The sequence below is a fragment of the Phyllobates terribilis genome, unplaced genomic scaffold (assembly GCF_046119375.1).
Source record: "Phyllobates terribilis strain yellow unplaced genomic scaffold, ASM4611937v1 Scaffold_88__1_contigs__length_6355796, whole genome shotgun sequence".
Taxonomy (NCBI): Eukaryota; Metazoa; Chordata; class Amphibia; order Anura; family Dendrobatidae; genus Phyllobates; species Phyllobates terribilis.
In genome coordinates this window covers 3042300-3062965 of record NW_027362848.1, presented here as the reverse complement: position 1 = coordinate 3062965, position 20666 = coordinate 3042300, and the positions used below count along the sequence as shown (strand labels likewise).

General features: G+C 44.4%; 1 pseudogene; it reads right to left on the bottom strand.

Moving 5' to 3' along the window:
* Window positions 1–20666, bottom strand: part of LOC141197813 (uncharacterized) — a 107736-nt pseudogene extending 87070 nt beyond the window's left edge.

Sequence of the window (20666 nt, the reverse complement as noted above, 5' to 3'; positions counted from 1 at the left end):
GCCATGCATACCAAGATTGGGTATGATGGGTGCCATGCATACCAAGATTGGGTATGATGGGTGCCATGCATACCAAGATTGGGTATGATGGGTGCCATGCATACCAGGATGGGTATGATGGGTGCCATGCATACCAGGATTGGGTATGATGGGTGCCATGCATACCAGGATTGGGTATGATGGGTGCCATGCATACCAGGATTGGGTATGATGGGTGCCATGCTACCAGGAATTGGGTATGATGGGTGCCATGCATACCAGGATTGGGTATGAGGGGTGCCATGCATACCAGGATTGGGTATGAGGGGTGCCATGCATACCAGGATAGGTAGAGGGGTGCCATGCATACCAGGATGGAGGGATGCCAGGCATACCAGGATGGGGATGGGGACCACATATAAAAGGAAGGGGGCGGCATATATACCAGGATGGGGGATATTATCAGAATTGAGGGACATTACCCCTAAACCAGTGTCAGCAGAAGACCCCCTCCCCCTTAAAAGTGCATCATGACCACATTTTTTGCTTAAATTTTTATTTTTTTATTTTCCTCCTCTAAAACCTAGGTGCGTCTTATGGTCCGGTGCGTCTTATAGTCCGAAAAATACGGTAATCCCCGGATGGTCAGGTAGGGATTCTCTTAGGAGAGGATCTTGTTGCAGAATATGCCAATGTTTGCCAAGTATTTTTCTAATACTGGCATTTTCCTTATTAAAAGCTGTAATAAAATTAAATTTATATTTATTCTCTTGTGAGGAGATATCTATTTCTGGTTTTACCTAATTACTCATAGCCATAAGCAATCCTTCTGTATTTTCTTCCTATTGATTTCATATGCTGCAGAAATTAGTTTATTCGGGTATTTTTTTATTTTAAAACCTGTCTATGAGGATTTTTGCTTGTGTATTATAATCCTCTAATAATGTATTATTTTTCCTTATATGTAGAAATTGGCTATAGGGAATATTTGTTTTCCATTTGTGAAAATGTGCACTGTTGAATTCCAGATATCCATTTGAATCTACTGGCTTAAAAAATGATTTTGTTTATTATTGAGTTTTTTTAAAAACTGATTTCTAAGTCTAAAAAATTAATTTTATTTGTACTCATACTACATGAAAAATGAATACCCCATGTGTTATGATTCAGTTCATGAACAAGTTGTTCTGCCGTTTTCTGATCACCCTTCCACAGGATGACTAAGTCATCAATATACCTACGGTACAAAAAAACATCATTTATGTTATATTCATTATCACCTGTAAATGCGGCCTACAATATGTAGGTCGTACTACTAGAAAACTTCAAAACCGCCTTAGTGGACAATCGCTATAAGGCTAAAATAGGACTTTAACTCACAGCCTATCACGTCACTTATTGCATACCCACGGATGGAAATTCCAAGTACAAATAACTCCTGTAGAACATATACCAACCTCCACTCAGAATAGAACTCAAATAATAAATAGAAAAGAATCCTTCTGGATTTATCGTATGCTGGTGTTTACATCCAGATGGTTTAAATGATAACAAAGAAAGGATCATACATTTTCTATTCTATTTTGTATTTTATTTTATATATATTATTTACATTTTCAAATATGTTGGCACTTTTTAACTGTTTTTACTAGAGCAGATACAAATTCAGACTGTCACACCAATTATTCACACAAACTTGTTCAATTAACGTGATTAAGGAACCAGGCGGGTCACTATTTCACCTTTTCAGTTTAGAGGGGTATTTAAGGAAGGGTAGTTCTAGATATATGATTATAAAATTCTACCTGAGGAAGACTCTGCAATGACTCGAAACGCGTTGTATCTTGCTATTCTATATTTTATATCTTTTGAAAAATAATTCTGGGATGAAAAAACCTACTGGATCTTATCTGGAAGCGCCGCAATACTTTAACCAGAACACAACCTATTTGGTTAACTGCCTTAACAGGATCTTCCTATATGGAAGCCTGATTCTTCTGGTAAAGCGTGCTGCATGCCAAATAAAGACTCCATAAGCCTCAAAAGTTCTATTGGTATGTGAATTTCAAGACTTCTGCAAGGATATTCCTATATGGAGGCCTGATTTTTCTGGCAAAGTGTGCTACAAGCCAAATGAAGACTCTGTAAGTCACAGGAGTCATATCACTATCTAATGCTTAATCTCAAGACTTCTGCAAGGTGAGCAGTATTCAGTTACCCCACCTTTTACTACTTTTTTGAGTAATATTGCACTTAGATCTGCACCGTTGCTTTTTCCATTTTCTCTTTCTAGAAGCTGAGACACAGCTATATTAAAACTATAGGGCCCTAAGGGAGGAATGCCCTACCTGACAGCGGAGTAATCACCCTAATGTGTCGGCGTGGTGTCCCCCGCTCCACGGAGGCTGTCCCTTGCCTGTCCCTAAAGTACCCCTATACAGACATAAAAAACAAAAACCAAAAGGCATCCCAATAACAGGAGACCAAACAGTTGTATCATAAAAAATTAATATGCTGTAAACGTAGAAAAAAAACATGCATCAGTTACGATCAGGAGGGTATAGGATATCAGTAGTGCTCCATAAATATAATCAAAATAACTTATTGCAAAAACATCACCATCAATCAGTGTCAGTATGTCCCACAATATCAATATTATAGTTGTGATCAGATGGAAATAGAGGAAAACCCTATATCCCTATCTATAAATTTCTTACTGGAAAACTATAGGTCAAATTTCTTACTGGATCACCATAGGTCATAAAGAAAATTTGAGATAGCCAACTTTTAATGCGTCTCAATTATTACAAACAGTGACCGAACGATACCTGTAGATCACTCAAACAGTCATATAGTGGCCACCAGTATTCACCAGTGTTCTCAATAAATTCATGTCACAACCATCATATATTAACAAACTGCTAAATTGCAGACTTATCTGATGCCAGTTGGTTCATAATCCCAATATATGTCAAAGTCCCAGTCGGGGCTCATCAGGGGACAGTCACAGGAGTACACCATAATAGATCGGGCTGAATGGAAAAATGAGTATGTCCCATCTGGTGAGTCACCATGCCAGGAGACCCGGCGACTCATCAGTCTTAATAAACCCCCTGTATTAGGTTAGAGCTGAAACAGCTGTTAACTGTGTCCGGCGCAGGTGGAAGGTCTCCGTCGCGAGGTACCACTGGAAAGCTGAGTGCGTTCCAGCAGAAACTAACCGCTTGTAGCTTTTGCATGCGGCAATGGAAAAAACGTCACTTCCGCAGCGCGATCTCGGTGAACCGCAAATGCGTGTCACCAGTACTTCCGCCCGCGGCAAACAAAAGACGTCACTTCCGCCGCGCGATCTCAGTGGAATGCAAATGCGTGCCACCAGTACTCAAATAGGGACCGCTATCCCAAGAAAGGATGAGGTACATTACATTGAAAGCTATACCAAACGCTGAAAAGAAAACAAATTAGAACACCCCAAATGAGAGTCAAATAAAGTCACAATACTAAACATAAGAATGTTCTTTGAGAAATAACTGGTAAATAGTGTATATAATAGCAACGGTCACTAAAACAAAAGGGGGGAATTTAAGGGACATATCCTGAATGGTCATGGAGATATATATTGTAAGCCCAGTACGCCGTATGTCATAAAGAAACTTTTTCAAAGATACAGTACTGTGCAAATTAATTGGGACAAAGCAAAAAAACACATTTTTGAGTTTTTAATAATAAAATGTTATAATGCACTGTTACATACTAATTTTAGTAAGAAATATGTCGTCCTTTAGCAGATATGAGATTTTCAATGTGTTTTGGCATTGATTCTACCAAGTTTTTGCGTAAATTCTTCAATTCTTCATTATGGAACAACACTTGTATGGCACTGTTTATCATGCGTACTTTGGTTGTACAGTCCATTTTGCCAAGACGTCTTTTCACAATGCTCCACAAATTTTCTATAGGATTTAAGTCTGGTGAATTGCCAGGCCAGTCCAGCACTTTTACTTTATTTTCTTCCAGGAATTTCTTCACACACTTGGAATTGTGGCATGGAGCCAAATCTTGTTGGAATGTCCCTTCAAATTTACGTATGAATGGCACAATAAAACGTTTTAAAACGACTATGTATTGGATGAATTCATCATACCATCAACAGGAAATAAGCTCCCTGTACCATCAGCTGTAAAAAAGCCCCAAAACATATGTTCAAAGCAGTTAAAACTGGTTTGAATCACTGACTGGTAACCAACTGACGATTTTACTTAAAAAATGCTTTGTCCCAATTAATTTGCACAGCACTGTATTAGAGACTAACAGAAGTTATCTGTAGTCTAATTTTCTTTATGACCTATAGTTTTCCAGTAAGAAATTTATAGATAGGGATATAGGGTTTTCCTCTATTTCCATCTGATCACAACTATAATATTGATATTGTGGGACATACTGACACTGATTGATGGTGATGTTTTTGCAATAAGTTATTTTGATTATATTTATGGAGAACTACCGATATCCTATACCCACCTGATCATAACTGATGCATGTTTTTTTCTACGTTTACAGCATATTAATTTTTATGATATGACGGTTTGGTCTCCTATTATTGGGATGCCTTTGGTTTTTGTTTTTTATGTCTGTATAGGGGTACTTTAGGGACAGGTAAGGGACAGCCTCCGTGGAGCGGGGACACATTAGGGTGATTACTCCGCTGTCAGGTAGGGCATTCCTCCCTTAGGGCCCTATAGGGCGAGTTTGAATGCCATTTGTGCTATCCCACTGCTATCCCTCCCCCATACTTTTATCTGATTATCCTTGATTTATTGATACTATCTTTTAAAATATCTATTAAGAGTTACATTTTAGGGTGTATACTATATGTTCTTTGTGTTTTTTTGAATTTCTGATACACCTATTTGAGCCTTTTGGTTATTGGTTGTTTTGATCCCCTACAAACCAATATGAGTTCTGGCTCCTACAGACCAGTTAGACGCTCCTAATCAACTCGTTACCTGCATTAAATACAGCTTTCTTACATAGTCACCTGTATAAAAGACTCCTGTCCACAGACTCAATTAATCAGTCAGACTCTAACCTCTACAACATGGGCAAAACCAAAGAGCAGTCTAAGGATGTCAGGGACAAGATCATAGACCTGCACAAAGCTAGAATGGGCTACAAAACCATAAGTAAGACGCTGGGTGAGAAAGAGACAACTGTTGGTGCAACAGTAAGAAAATGGAAGAAATACAAAATGACTGTCAATCGACATCTGTCTGGGGCACCATTCAAAATCTAACCTCGTGAGGTATCCCTGATCATGAGGAAGGTGAGAGATCAGCCTAAAACTACACAGGGGAACTTGTTAATGATCTCAAGGCAGCTGGGACCACAGTCACCAACAAAACCATTGGTAACACATTACACCTTAAAGGCTTAAAAAATCCAGCAGTGCCCATAAGGTCCCCCTGATCAAGAAGGCACATGGCAAACTTCAGACAGGCCTGCACAATGAACACCTGGATGATTCTGCGAGTTATTGGGAGAAGGTGCTGTGGTCAGATGAGACAAAAATTGAGCTCTTTGGCATTAACTCAACTCGCCGTGTTTGGAGGAAGAGAAATGCTGCCTATGACCCAAAGAACACCGTCCCCACTGTCAAGCATGGAGGTGGAAACATTATGTTTTGGGGGTGTTTCTCTGCTAAGGGCGCAGGACTACTTCACTGCATCAATGGGAGAATGGATGGAGAAATGTGCAGTAAAATCCTGAGTGACAACCTCCTTCCCTCCGCCAGGATATTAAAAATGGGTCATGGCTGGGTCTTCCATTAAGACAATGACCCAAAACATACAGCCAAGGCAACAAAGGAGTGGCTCAAAAAGAAGCACATTAAGGTCATGGAGTTGCCAAGCCAGTCTCCAGACCTTAATCTCATAGAAAACTTATGGAGGGAGTTGAAGCTTCGAGTTGCCAAGCGACAGCCTCAAAATCTGAATGATTTAGAGATGATCTGCAAGGAGGAGTGGACCAAAATTCCTCCTTACATGTGCACAACCCTCATCATCAACTACAAAAAATGTCTGACTGCTGTGCTTTCCAACAAGGGTTTTGCCACCAAGTGTTGTTTGCCAGAGGAATCAAATACTTATTTGTCACTGCAAAATTAAAATAAATTTATCTAATTTATACAATGTGATTTTCTTGATTTTTTTTTTTTGGATATTCTATCTCTCAATGTTAAAATTAACCTACCCTTAAAATTACAGACTGTTCATGTCTTTGTCAGTGGGCAAACTTACAAAAACAGCAAGGGATCAAATAATTATTTCCTTCTCTGTATGCATGTTTTTCTCAATATCTGAAATGAAATCAGAATAAACCTTTCCTGTTTTAGGTCAATTAGTATTACCATAATATTTAATATTTGTCAAATGCCAGAATAATGAGAGAATGTTTTAAGGCATATTTATTACTTACTGCAAAGTCAAAAGTTTACATACACTAAGATTACTATGCCTTTAAACAATTCTGGACTGCCCATATGATCATATTGTTACGGGTCCAGGTGGTGGAACCTCTGTGCTGAGATACGAGGAGGGACCAGAGAGGCGTAACTAAGTGCCTACCCAGACCGACCCTGGCTACACGGTGGCTTAATCGACTCCGTGAACCAAGGAGGGACCGGGAAGGTGGACCAGGTGCCACACTGGGACCGACCTCGAGGGAGAGCAGGCGACTCCCACGGGACTGATAGCCAAAGCTGACAGGCACGACAGAAGAGCACGGCTGATATACAATGCAGGTAAATGGGCAGGCTTGGCTGGCAGACTGACAGGCGGACACGGCTGATAGGCAGACAGCACTGGGATCTGAGGGCTGGAGAGAGTGTTTAGAACACAAACCACAACTTTGCACAGGCACGTCCGTTTTGGAGGAGGTGCCTTAAATAGGGGCAGTCCTCTGGCCATTGGCCGGTGACTTTTTAGGACGGGGCACGCGGCCCCTTTCCGAGGGAGGGAGCGCGCGGGCCCTAAGTACAGTGCCCGGGGATATGTGCGCGGGGCACGCACCCTGGGAAGACGCTGCAGTGAGACAAGAGGATGTAGCAGGGGACACCGGACCGTAGCCGCGGTGGTGAGTGGATCGACGTCTCTACCGGGCAGGAACCAGAGACACCGATGCTACATATATCATGTGTTTGGAAGCTTCCGATAGGTTTTTTGGCAACATCTTAGTTATTTAGAGACACACCTGTGGATGTATGTTAATGCACACCTGAAACACACTGCTTCTTTGTGTAGCATCATGGGAAAGTCTAAAGAAATCAGCCAAGATATCAGGAAGAGAATTGTGGACTTGCACAAGTCCAGCTCATCCTTGGGTACAATTTCAAGATACCCGAGGGTGCCTCGTTCATCTGTACAAACAAATATACGCAAGTACAAACAAGATGGGAATGTCCAGCCATCATACCGCTCAGGAAGTAGGCGGGTTCTGTGTCCCAGAGATGAACGTGCTTTTGGTCCGATATGTGCATATCAACCCAAGGACAAAAGCAAGAGACCTTGTGAAGATGATGGCGGAAGCTGGTAAGACTGTGTCAATATCCACAGTGAAACGAGTGCTGTATCAACATGGGCTGAAAGGCCACTCTGCCAGGAAGAAGCCATTACTCCAAAAGAAACAAAAAAGCCAGATTAATGTTGGCAAATGCACACAGGAACAAAGACCTTCATTTTTGGAGGCATGTCCTGTGGTTTGATTAAACTAAATTACCATTGTTACATTTGGAGGAAAAAAGGGAGAAGCTTGGAAGCCTAAGAACACCATCCCAACTGTGAAACACGGGGGTGACCGCATCATGTTGTGGAGTTGTTTTGCTGCAGGATGGACTGATGCACATCACAAAATAGATGGCATCATGAGAACAAAATATAATTTGACAATACTGAAGCAACATCTCAAGACATTAGCCAGGAAGTTAAAGCTTGGGCGAAAAAGGGTCTTCCAAATGGACAATGACCCGAAGCATACTGCCAAAATGGTAACAAAGTGGCTGCCAAAGTCAATGTTTTGGAGTAGCCATCACAAACCCTGATCTCAATCCTATTGAAAATTTATGGGCAAAGCTGAAAAGGCAGGTGCGAGCAAGGCGATCTACAAACCTGGATCAGTTACACCAGTTTTGTATTGAGGAAAGGGCCCAAATTCCAACCGAACTATTGTGAGAAGCTTGTGGAAGGATATCCCAAATGCTTGACCCAAATCATTCAGTTTAACCCCTATACCCTCCAGGGTGGTTTGCACGTTAATGACCAGGCCAATTTTTTACAATTCTGACCACTGTCACTTTATGAGGTAAGAACTCCCTGATTCCGAGATTGTTTTTTCATGACATATTGTACTTCATGAAAGTGGTAACATTTCTTCTATATCACTTGTGTTTATTTGTGAAAAAAAATGGAAATTTGGGGAAAGTTTTGAAAATTTAACAATTTTCAAACTTTGAATTTTCATGCCCTTACATCAGAGCAGGGGCGTACATAGAAGTCATGGGGCCCCATAGCAGAAGCTCTAATTGGGCCCCCCCCCTCTACAAAAAAAAAAAATATTTGTCTGCGTCACAGAAGAGCAGATCTCATAACTTTCCAGCCTTTACATAGTAATTTACCTCCTTCTGAAGTCGTAGATTCCTCCTTCATTGCCCCCATAAAGTATGATGCCAACAAAAGTGCCCCCCAAACAGTATGATACCCCTATGATGAATTCCTCCACATGCACAGTATAATGACACTATTGTACCCCACTTCAACTCCCACGGCAAAGTATGGTGACCCTAACACAGTATAATCCCCCAACTGTGAACCCCACAGAGCCCTCCATACACTATCATGGCCCCACACAGCCCTCCAAACAGTATAATGACCCCACACAAACATTCACACTGTATAATTGCTTTCATACAGTATAATGGCCCCCCACATAGCCCTCAAAATATTATAATGGCCCCACATAGCCTTCCATATAGTATAATGCACCACCAATAATCTTCCATATAGTAAAATGCGCCCCCATAATCCTCCATATAGTATAATGCTCCCCCCATAAACCTCCATATAGTATAATGCACCCCCCAGAATCCTCCATATAGTATAATGAACTTCCCATGGTCCTCCATACAGTATATTACACACCCCATAGGGTAAAATGCAGCCCCCATATAGTATAATGCACGCCACAGTCCTGCAGTATTATGGGCACCACGTACTCACTGATTTTAAAATACCATATATTTTAAATAAGCCGACCCGAATATAAGCCGAGGCCCCTAATTTTACCACATAAAAATGGGAAAACCTATTGACTTGAGTATACACCTAGGGTGGGAAATGCAGCAGCTACTGGTAAATTTCCCCATCCTCGTATGTGTGGCCCCCTCAATCCCACAATCCCTGGTATGTGTGGCCCCCACAATCCCCCAATTCTGGTATGTGTGGCCTCCTCAATTCCCCAATCCTGGTATGTGTGGCCTCCTCAATCCCCCAATTCTGGTATGTGTGGCCTCCTCAATTCCCCAATCCTGGTATGTGTGGCCTCCTCAATCCCCCAATCCTGGTATGTGTGGCCTCCTCAATCCCCCATTCCTGGTATGTGTGGCCTCCTCAATCCCCCAATCCTGGTATGTGTGGCCTCCTCAATCCCCCAATCCTGGTATGTGTGGCCTCCTCAATCCCCCAATCCTGGTATGTGTGGCCTCCTCAATCCCCCAATCCTGGTATGTGTGGCCTCCTCAATCCAAGTATCCTGGTATGTGTGGCCCCCTCAATCCCCCATTCCTGGTATGTGTGGCCTCCTCAATCCCCCAATCCTGGTATGTGTGGCCTCCTCAATCCCCCAATCCTGGTATGTGTGGCCTCCTCAATCCCCCAATTCTGGTATGTGTGGCCTCCTCAATTCCCCAATCCTGGTATGTGTGGCCTCCTCAATCCCCCAATCCTGGTATGTGTGGCCTCCTCAATCCCCCAATCCTGGTATGTGTGGCCTCCTCAATCCAAGTATCCTGGTATGTGTGGCCCCCTCAATCCCCCATTCCTGGTATGTGTGGCCTCCTCAATCCAAGTATCCTGGTATGTGTGGCCTCCTCAATCCAAGTATCCTGGTATGTGTGGCCTCCTCAATCCCTCATTCCTGGTATGTGTGGCCTCCTCAATCCCCCATTCCTGGTATGTGTGGCCTCCTCAACCCCCCAATCACTGCACACAAAACAATAAACACTTATACTCACCTTCCTTCCCTCACCTCTGCTCCAGCGCTGCATCCTGTCTGCTGCAGGTCATGTCGGCATCTGAGCAGCGCGCGCTCTCAGAAGCCGAGGTGAGCTGCTGCCAGCACATTCACTCCTCTCCACTGACAGCAGGAGATGCGGCTCAGCGCTCCTCCGTGCCCGCTACTAAAGAGAATGAATATTCCGTCTTCTCCTCGCCTATGGGAGTGGAGAAGAGGGAATATTCATGGCCCTTTAGCAGCGGGGACACGTGGTGGCTGCAGCATGTGCACCGCTCCTCCACTGCGCAACCCGCTCCTCTGCCGCCGCAACCTCTTACTCACCTATCCTCCTCGTTCCCATGCTGTTTGGGGCCCTCACGGCCCCCTCCGGCCACGGGCCCCATAGCAGTGGCGTGGTCTGCCGCCATTGGCGGTACACCACTGCATCAGAGAGATATGTTACACAAAATAGTTAATAAATAACATTTCCCATATGTCTACTTAACATCAGCACAATATTGGAAACAATTTTTTTTTTTTTCCTTAGGGAGCTATAAGGGTTAAAAGTTGACCAGCGATTTCTCATTTTTACAACAAAATTTACAAAACCATTTTTTTAGGGGCCACATCACATTTGAAGTCACTTTGAAGGGTCTTTATGACAGAAAATACCCAAAAGTGACACCATTCTAAAAACTACACCCCTCAAGATGCTCAAAACCACATTCAAGAACTTTATTAACCCTTCATGTGCTTCACAGCAATTAATTGAACGTGAAAGGAAAAAATGAACATTTAACTCTTTTTCACTAAAATTTTAGTTTAACCCCCAATTTTTTTTTATTTTCACAAGTGTACCAGGAGAAATTGGAAACCAAAAGTTATTGTGCAATTTCTCCCAAGTACGCTGATACCCCATGTGTTGGAGAAAACTACTGTTTGCGTGCACTGCAGGGCTCGGAAGGGAAGGAGTGACGCTTTGGAATGCAGACTTTGTTGGAATTGTCTGAGGGCGTCATGTCACGTTCTCAGAGCCCCTGATGTGCCTAAACAGTGGAAATGGCCAACAAGTGCCCCCTTTTGGAACGGATACCCGATTTGTGAATCTTATAATGTAGTGTCATACGTTAGTTGTGTAGGACAACCTGACGAACACTACACAACTGATGTATGACAAACTGGCGAACACTATGTTAGTTGTGTAGTGTTCGTCAGGTTGTCATACGTCAGAAATTAATTTAGTAGTCCATGGAACTATGGTACCTTTTGAAGCATTCTTTCATGCACAGGCCAGGTTTGTCGGGGAAGGTGTCACATTGATAAATGGTGTCCTGGCGTATTCACCTTTTATAAACACACTCGGCACTTCTTTTGTGACTTCCCTCACAGCGGAAAAAAAGGTATCTGCCCCGGGAAATGCTGGTCTGGTACAATTAGAGGACCTTCAGTTCCGGAAGTACTGGGGCCCGCTCCGTCACCAGTGCAAAATATCAGGGCCTTGATAACTACCTCCTGGAACTGAAGGTACAATGTAGAAGTCTGGCCTGCACATTGTGACAGAAGGAAAGCGTTGTGCATTGCCATCTGTATAATGTGCACGGCCAACTTCTTGTACCACAACCTTTCTTAAAGCACTACTGTACGGCTGGAGGACTTGATCAGAGAGATCAACTCCCCCCCCCATGTACTTGTTGTACCCCACTACACAGTCTGGTTTGACGACCTGTGTAGTGGAACCTTGTACAATGCTGACGGTGCTGCCATCACCATGTATGGTGGTCAAGAAAAGGACATGCCTCTTGTCCTTGACCACCAGAGGTTGGTCGCTACATTGGGAACTGCTCTCACCCCTTCTGAGCAGCTTCCCAATTAGCATCTTTGGGAGGCCTCTCTATTTTTGCAGACAGTATTGGAGGCTGCGGTACGTCGCGCAGAGAGGGACTTGAAGAGAGGGACACTGGTATAAAAGTTATTCACGCACAAGTGATAACCTTTATCCAGCAGTGGGTGCACCAAGTCCCACACGATTTTCCCACTCACTCCCAGAACAGGGGGGCATTCAGGGGATTCAATCCGGCAGTCCTTCCGTTCATAAACTCTAAACTTGTGAGTGTACCCTGAGGTACTCTCAAAAAGTTTATACAGCTTGATTCCGTACTTGGCCTTCTTACTGGGCAGGTACTTCCGGAATCCAAGCCGCTCCATAAAAGCCATTAAGGACTCATCCACGCAGATGTCCCTTTGGGGCACGTACACTTCAGCAAACTTGTTGTTGAAGTGGACGATGACCGGTCGAACTTTGAAAAGATGATCAAAGTTCGGGTCATTGCGTGCCGGACACCTTGCATTATCTATGTAATGCAAGAACTTGTGGATGGCCTGAAAACGTTTCCGGGTCATGACCATTTGTAACACTGGAGTGTTATACAAAACGTCAACACTCCAATATCGCCAAAGTTCTGGCTTCTTCAGGATCCCCATATGAAGGACCAGGCCCCAAAACGTCATTATTTCTACTGCGTCTACAGGAGACCAGTTAGAAAATGATGAAGAGGGGTTTTGTTCCAAAAATTGATGAGTGTATAAATTAGTTTGGCCCACAAAGAGGTTTACAAGATCCTCAAAGAAAAAGTCTTTGAAAAAGTCTAGCTCTGTGAGGCTGGTGGTGTCAAACTTGATTCCTGATTCCGCCACAAAATCAGGAATCAGTGGCTCATAATTTTTGGAGGCCGAGGTCCACATGGGGTCAGTAGTGTGTGTGTGTGTGGGGGGGGGGGCACTGGTTCATCTTTTCTCCTGGGGCGTCTGAGTGGCGGTACAGCAGAACCTGAAGGACTCCCGCTTTCCCGACTCCATGTTTTAAAATTGTGAGTAAAGAATAAAGGATCTTCATATTCAATGGCTTGCTGGAGTGCCATATTCTATCTGATAACAGGATATCAAAGGAAAAATCTTTCTTTGGGCAGAGCACCTGCTGATTAGCGATCCCTGGCTATTTGTGACTGACGCTCACTGGACTGCACAAAGGTATGCGATTGGAATAAGTGCTGGTTTTTCATTTTCTATTTATTTGACCTGAGAAGGAAGAGGAGGATGACGAGGAGTCAGAAAAATAAAGAAAGGTGGGATCCTCGCCCTCGCTGTCAGTGTCGGAGGCAAGAAAAGGGTATGCCTCCTCCACTGAATAGTGAGTTTGGGATGAGCGGGACATTTTTTTTTTAGTTATGTATGTGGTGCCTGTGTGTCAGTACTTTATTTAGAGTGTGTGTATGTGTGTCAGTGCGCTTGGTGTGAACTTTTTTTTCTGAAAAAAAAAAAAAGAGAAAAAAGGAACTACCGTAGGTGGTGCAAACAGCGAGCACGAGTGTGGATCGGTGAACTATGTCACCAATCAACTCTCGGCAGCTGCTGGGTGTGCGCGCGGATGTGGTGCAAAGGACGAGGTTGTGTAAAACACCGAGCACAAGTGCTGATCAGTGATCTGTGGTCACTGATCAGCGCTCGGCCGCTGCAGGAAGCGCAAAAAAAAACAAAAACGGACAACAGTCGAGCGATGAAGTGATGATCAGCACTTGGTGGCAGAAAGGGGGATTGGGGTGGATGAGAAGGGATCAAAAAATCCTACTTACAGTTGTCGACTTTCAGATGTCGTCTATCAGATGTCTTCTGTAAGATGTCTTCTGGAGCAGGAGCGGCGATTGTGGTGTCACAGGCTTCTGTGGCCCAGCACGGCGCAAAATCGGACAGCGCGACCGCCCTCTAGAAAAGAAAAAAAGGTTAGTTGAAAAAAAGGCAAAGTAGCGAGCACAAGTGCTGATCAGTGATTTGCGTCACCGATCAACTCTCGGTGGCTGCTGGATGCACGCACGGAGGTGGTACAAAGTGGGGGGGGGGGGGCAGAGAAAGAATTGACAGGGATGAAAAAAATGAATTGAAAAGCAGCAAGCACGACATTGATCAGTGACTTAGTCACGGGTCAGCGCTCAGCCGCTGCAGAACGCACAAAAAATTAAAAAACTGGGGGCAGGGTGGGTAAAAAGGGGGAGGGGGGTTGGGGTGGATGAGGGGAGAACAGGGATGGACTTACCAAAGTCTTCTCTGTTCTTCTTTCAGCAGCAGGTTCTGGAGCAAGATCTGCAGCAGCAGGAGACCCAGGACGCAGGAGACCGCAGCAGGACGCCGGAGCAGCAGCAACTGGAGCACGTGAGAAGGTCTTGTGGTGTCACAGGTGCTCCTGTGGTAACACAAGGCCCAGCACAGAGGTGATCAAACGTGACCGCTCTGTATGTCACCAGCCGGTCACCTCCCGGTCAGGCACTCTGGTTGGCGCGATCGATGATGACATTGATCGCACCAATCAGAGATGGCTAAGGCTTGGGCAGCATCACAGGGGGGTCACAGGGAGGCGACAGGCAGGTGACAAGCCGGTCACCGCCCTGTGACCGCCTTGTCACCTGTGTTCAGGTACTCTGATTGAAGCGATCGAGGTCATCATCGATCGCTCCAATCAGAGCTCTCTGGGGCCTCAGCTGACATCACAAGGGGTCATGGGGCGGTGACAGGTAGATCACAAGCCGGTCACCGCGCAGTCGTGGTATGATCGGTGCGATCGAGGTGACTGGCGATCACACCGATCATAGCGGGTTGGGGAGAGGGCTGGGGTCTCTTAGCAACAGCCTAGGATCGATGCTCTTATGAGCACCGATCCTAGGCTGCACATCACTGTTTCCAGCAATCTGATTGCCGGAAACCGTGAGAAATGCTGTGATTGGCTGTTCAATTCTGAACAGCCAATCACAGCGATCGTGTGTGTGTGGGTGGGGCGGCGCAAACAACCCAGGATGACGGCGCCATCTACCCTGAAGTAAGATGGCGCCGGAGATTTAATGTGATCACCGCGACTTTGGTCGAGGGACCGCATTAAAGCTAGGACATACTAATATGTATTAGGCTCTTAAGTCCCAGGGCACAGATACATATTAGTACGCCTTGGGCTACAAAGGGGTTAACGGCAATGGTACCAAATACTAATTAAATGTATGTAAACTTTTGACTTTGCAGTAAGTAATAAAGATGCCTTAAAACATTCTCTCTCTCTCATTATTTTGGCATTTGGCAAATATTAAAAATTATGATAATCCTAATTTACCTAAAAAGGGAAAGGTTTATTCTGATTTCATGTCAGATATTGAGAAAAACATCATATGTGTCTTTTTATATAGTGTATGGAGACTTCTGGTTTCAACTGTATAAAATACACTGATACATTAAATAGAACCAGATACGTATCAAGGTATATATAAAGGAAATGGTATGGTACACAGAATGCTTCAATAATCCGCCTCAACGAGTTTCCCCAACAGGTTCATCAGGAGGCTTAATACAGGGATGATAATTCATGATGTGCAGCATAGTGTGTCTAATAGCCAGGTGTCCATGTATAAATATCCCAATTCATCCAAAACACCTCCCAGACTAGGAGACCCATTCCTAGAGGTGAATTGTCATAGGATATATAGAATGGAGTCTGTCTACAATAATGTACTGCGCCTGCGCTACTTCTCATGCACTAGAGGTCCGATAATGTCCATCACCTAGTGTGCATGTCCGGAATTGACATGCTTTACACTGAAACACTAAATAAACTGATTGCCACCGCCCCACTGGTATCTGTGACTGCGCATTCCCATAGTTATGCGTTCTACGCCGGAACATATCTAGGATCATTGTCTGCGATTGCGTATGCCAGGATGTCTGCGTTCCACACCGGAGCACATATGGTATTGGATTGCATTCCATCTCAGAAAAATCCTCTCTCTGAGATCAGCATCATGGGAGACTAAAAACAAGTTGCGAAGACACTGGTGGGTCCCTCCTGCCAACCCCAAACAATATATCCATGGGGCCAGGTGATTTCTTTGTCCTCTCCTGGTCTCCCCAAAACGTATCCATGGTCTCTCTGATGGTCAAATGGAGATCTGTATCTTTCCAGTCAGGGCTGATACCGTTAGAATAGAATCATTTAGAATAGAACACTGCACCTCTTTGGATAATGCCATGCAATCCATCTGCTGTCCTGAAGGATGTCTCTCATTCTCTTTGTAAAGTCTTTCTCCAATCTCTGTTTCAAGTGTGACTACTATAGAAACACATGTCCCTTCTGCTTCTCTGGGCTCAGCCCCCTGAATGGCAGAGCTGCTCTCACCCCCCCCCCCCCCCCAAAGCTAAGTGTGCATTAGTGGAGGTATCTTTCTCAGGTGACCTCATCAACTGGGTCTACATGTGAGACTCCCTGAGGTGAAGGCTCCGCCGGATCTTCTTTCAACACTTACACAATGGGCCTGGACAATTTCTTGAACAATGGTTAGAGGCTCCTGAGATACTAATGAGATTAGTGGAATGCTGGACACTTTACAAGTTAAATTAGTGTACATAAACGGACGAGCAAGCAGAACATTAGTAAAACACAGCCAGCAATCCCTAATAAAACACAATAATGTATTTGTCTTGGATTAACAAATCTAATCGTCTGGCTAATTAAGATTTTACGCTGTATCGTCACACAAGTATTGCACATTCTCCCATCAAGCAATAGGCATGTAGATCTATTTCATCACTACATAAAATATGAGATGATGATAGCCCACAGTATATTCCTAAATGGTCAAATTTGACCCCTATTGCATAATTAGAGATCTAGAAGGATCACCACACTTGTTAATTACTAAATAGTATATATGGGATATAACTGATGAGAAATAATTCTGATATAGAAGCTCAGATATCTCGATGAAGTACAACAATATGTGAACCCCATTTACAGGGAACTGAGTAACAATGGTTAGAGTATAAAACCCAAAAATGTAATCCAGAATGGGACTGTATTCACACAAAACAGGCATAGGAAATTTGCTTATCGAGTCCCTTAGGGGTTTATGAATCAAGTCTGGAAATTCACTTACTTTCCTTTTTGAGGATACATCTACTGAGATCACCTCCTCTCACATTGGGTTTAACCACCTCAATGATACAAAAGGAGATGTCTCTGGTTTCACCTCAATGTGCCCTGTTCATGTGTCTCCACCATGGAGTATATCTCTCAAGTGCTCCCCACCCTCCTCCTAGATTGCCTCTTGGTCGTGCCTACATAATCTAGGGGACAGGTGCATGTGGCCATATATACAAGTCCTGAAGTTTTACAGTTGAAATAATCCCTCTGGCTCTGGAAAAAGATTTTACCTGTAGAGGAACTCGAGATGTAATTGGATGAGACCATGTAAATCTATGTACAACATTCTCCACATCTAAAGAAACAGCAGATTCTTCTATCTAGACAAGTCCCCTTGCACTAAACGGTCCCTAATTGACCAACCCTTTATGAAAGTTATTGTGGGAGTAGATCACACAGCACCCCCAGGTCCGGGTTGACTACAAGTACATACTAGTGTTTTCTGAGGATATTAAAGATACGGTCACTCCTATTACTCGTGTTATCCCATCTTTTTCTTGGTTAGGTATGAAGGAGTGTCTGTACCCTTTTTCCATGAATCTGGTGTTCATGTCTATGGCCAGTATATTCAAATCTGTGACATTACAGCAGTTTCTTCTCAACCATAAAAATAGGCCGTGGATATTGTTTTTTTTTTTCTTTTTTATTTGGAGCATGGGGTGGTGGCTTTCCCACTTCAATAGTTTATTAGTGCTTGTAGGTTTATGATATATGAGTGTCCCTAGGGTCCCATTGCAATCTTTCTTGATTAGTACATCTAGGAAAGGCAACAGGTAATAATTCAACTCTGATATAAATCTAAGGTCCACTTTATTGATGTTATGTTCCCTGACAAATTCAAGAAACTTTTCACTCGTCCCCGAGCAGATAATATATCTATACTATGTCCCAGTATATGGATGCCACCACTTATGATCATCCCTGAATATTGTGGTTTCCTCCCACCATCCCAGGAATAGGTTAGCATACGAGGGGGCACAGGGGCTCCTCATCATAGTACAGCTGAGCTCGGGAGAAGTACTTCCTGTCAAAAAGGAAGAAGTTATGAGTAAGAGTGAATTTTAGAAGATCCTCCATGAAGTCATTATGTCTGCTACACTCTATTGATCTCGATTTCAACAAACGTCTTACTCCTCTGATACCATCCTCATGCAGAATATTACTGTACAAAGCCTCAATATCTAGTGAAGACTGCTTCCCTACCTGCATGTATACATGCTCGAGGGTCTACATGTAGGGGAGCAGGGAAAGGGAAACCCAACTCCAGAGGGATTATTCCAACCTCAAGCGGTACTGTGGGAACATTATACTGTGTGGGGGGCATCATACATACTGCATAAGGGGCATAATGGAGGCATTACACTGTGTGGGGGCATCATACATACTTCATAAGGGGCATTGCACTGTGGGGGGCATCATACATACTGCATAAGGGGCATAATGGGGGCATTACACTGTGTGGGGGCATCATACATCCTGCATAAGGGGCATTACACTGTGGGGGGCATCATACATTCTGCATAAGGGGCATAATGGGGGCATTACACTGTGTGGGGGCATCACACTGTGGGGGGCATCACATATCCTGCATAAGGGGCATAATGAGGGCATTACACTGTGTGGGGGCATCATACATCCTGCATAAGGGGCATAATGGGGGCATTACACTGTGGGGGGCATCATACATCCTGCATAATGGGGGCATTACACTGTGGGGGGCATCATACATCCTGCATAAGGGGCATAATGGGGGTATTACACATCCTACATAAGAGGCATTACACTGTGGGGGGCATCATACATCCTGCATAAGGGGCATAATGGGGGCATTACACTGTGTGGGGGCATCATACATCCTGCATAAGGGGCATAATGGGGGCATTACACTGTAGGGGGCATCATACATACTGTATAAGGGGCATAATGGGGGCATCATACATACTGCATAAGAGGCATAATGGGGGCATTACACTGTGTGGGAGGCATCATACATCCTGCATAAGGGGCATAATGGGGGCATTACACTGTGTGGGGGGCATCATACATCCTGCATAAGGGGCATAATGGGGGCATTACACTGTGGGGGGCATCATACATACTGCATAAGGGGCATAATTGGGGCATTACACTGTGTGGGGGCATCATACATCCTGCATAAGGGGCATAATGGGGGCATTACACTGTGTGGGGGCATCATACATACTGTATAAGGGGCATAATGGGGGCATTACACTGTGTGGGGGGCATCATACATCCTGCATAAGGGGCATAATGGGGGCATTACACTGTGTGGGGGCATAATACATCCTGCATAAGGGGCATAATGGGGGCATTACACTTTGTGAGGGGCATCATACATCCTGCATAAGGGTCATAATGGGGGCATTACACTGTGTGGGGGGCATCATACATCCTGCATAAGGGGCATAATGGGGGCATTACACTGTGTGGGGGCATCATACATGCTGCATAAGGGGCATTACACTGTGTGGGGGCATCATACATCCTGTATAAGGGGCATAATGGGGGCATTACACTGTGTGGGGGGCATCATACATCCTGCATAAGGGGTATAATGAGGGCATTACACTGTGGGGGCATCATACATACTGCATAAGGGGCATAATGAGGGCATTACACTGTGTGGGGGCATCATACATACTGTATAAGGGGCATAATGGGGGCATTACACTGTGTGGGGGGCATCATACATCCTGCATAAGGGGCATAATGGGGGCATTACACTGTGTGGGGGCATCATACATCCTGCATAAGGGGCATAATGGGGGCATTACACTGTGTGGGGGCATCATACATCCTGCATAAGGGGCATAATGGGGGCATTACACTGTGGGGGCATCATACATCCTGCATAAGGGGCATTACACTGTGTGGGGGCATCATACATACTGTATAAGGGGCATAATGGGGGTATTACACTGTGTGGGGGCATCATACATACTGTATAAGGGGCATAATGGGGGCATTACACTGTGTGGGGGCATCATACATACTGTATAAGGGGCATAATGGGGGTATTACACTGTGTGGGGGCATCATACATCCTGCATAAGGGGCATAATGGGGGCATTACACTGTGTGGGGGCATCATACATCCGGCATAATGGGGGCATTACACTGTGGGGCAGTAAAGGGGTCCTGTACTATGAGAACAATACGTTTCCTCCCTTCCTGTCTCCATAGTTGGGTCGTATGTATCTATTACAGGAAACAGAACAAAAACCTTATGATTCTTATAAAGGGGCAACACAAGACCCCAAAAGAGTCTCCGTGCTGAAGGGGTTAATGCCCCCTGCGCCCAGTAATGGGGGTCTCCACATACCTCCACCTGCAGAACCGCCACCACATATATGGCTGCTCTGTGCGCGCAGGAGCTGTGATGAGGTCACAGGAG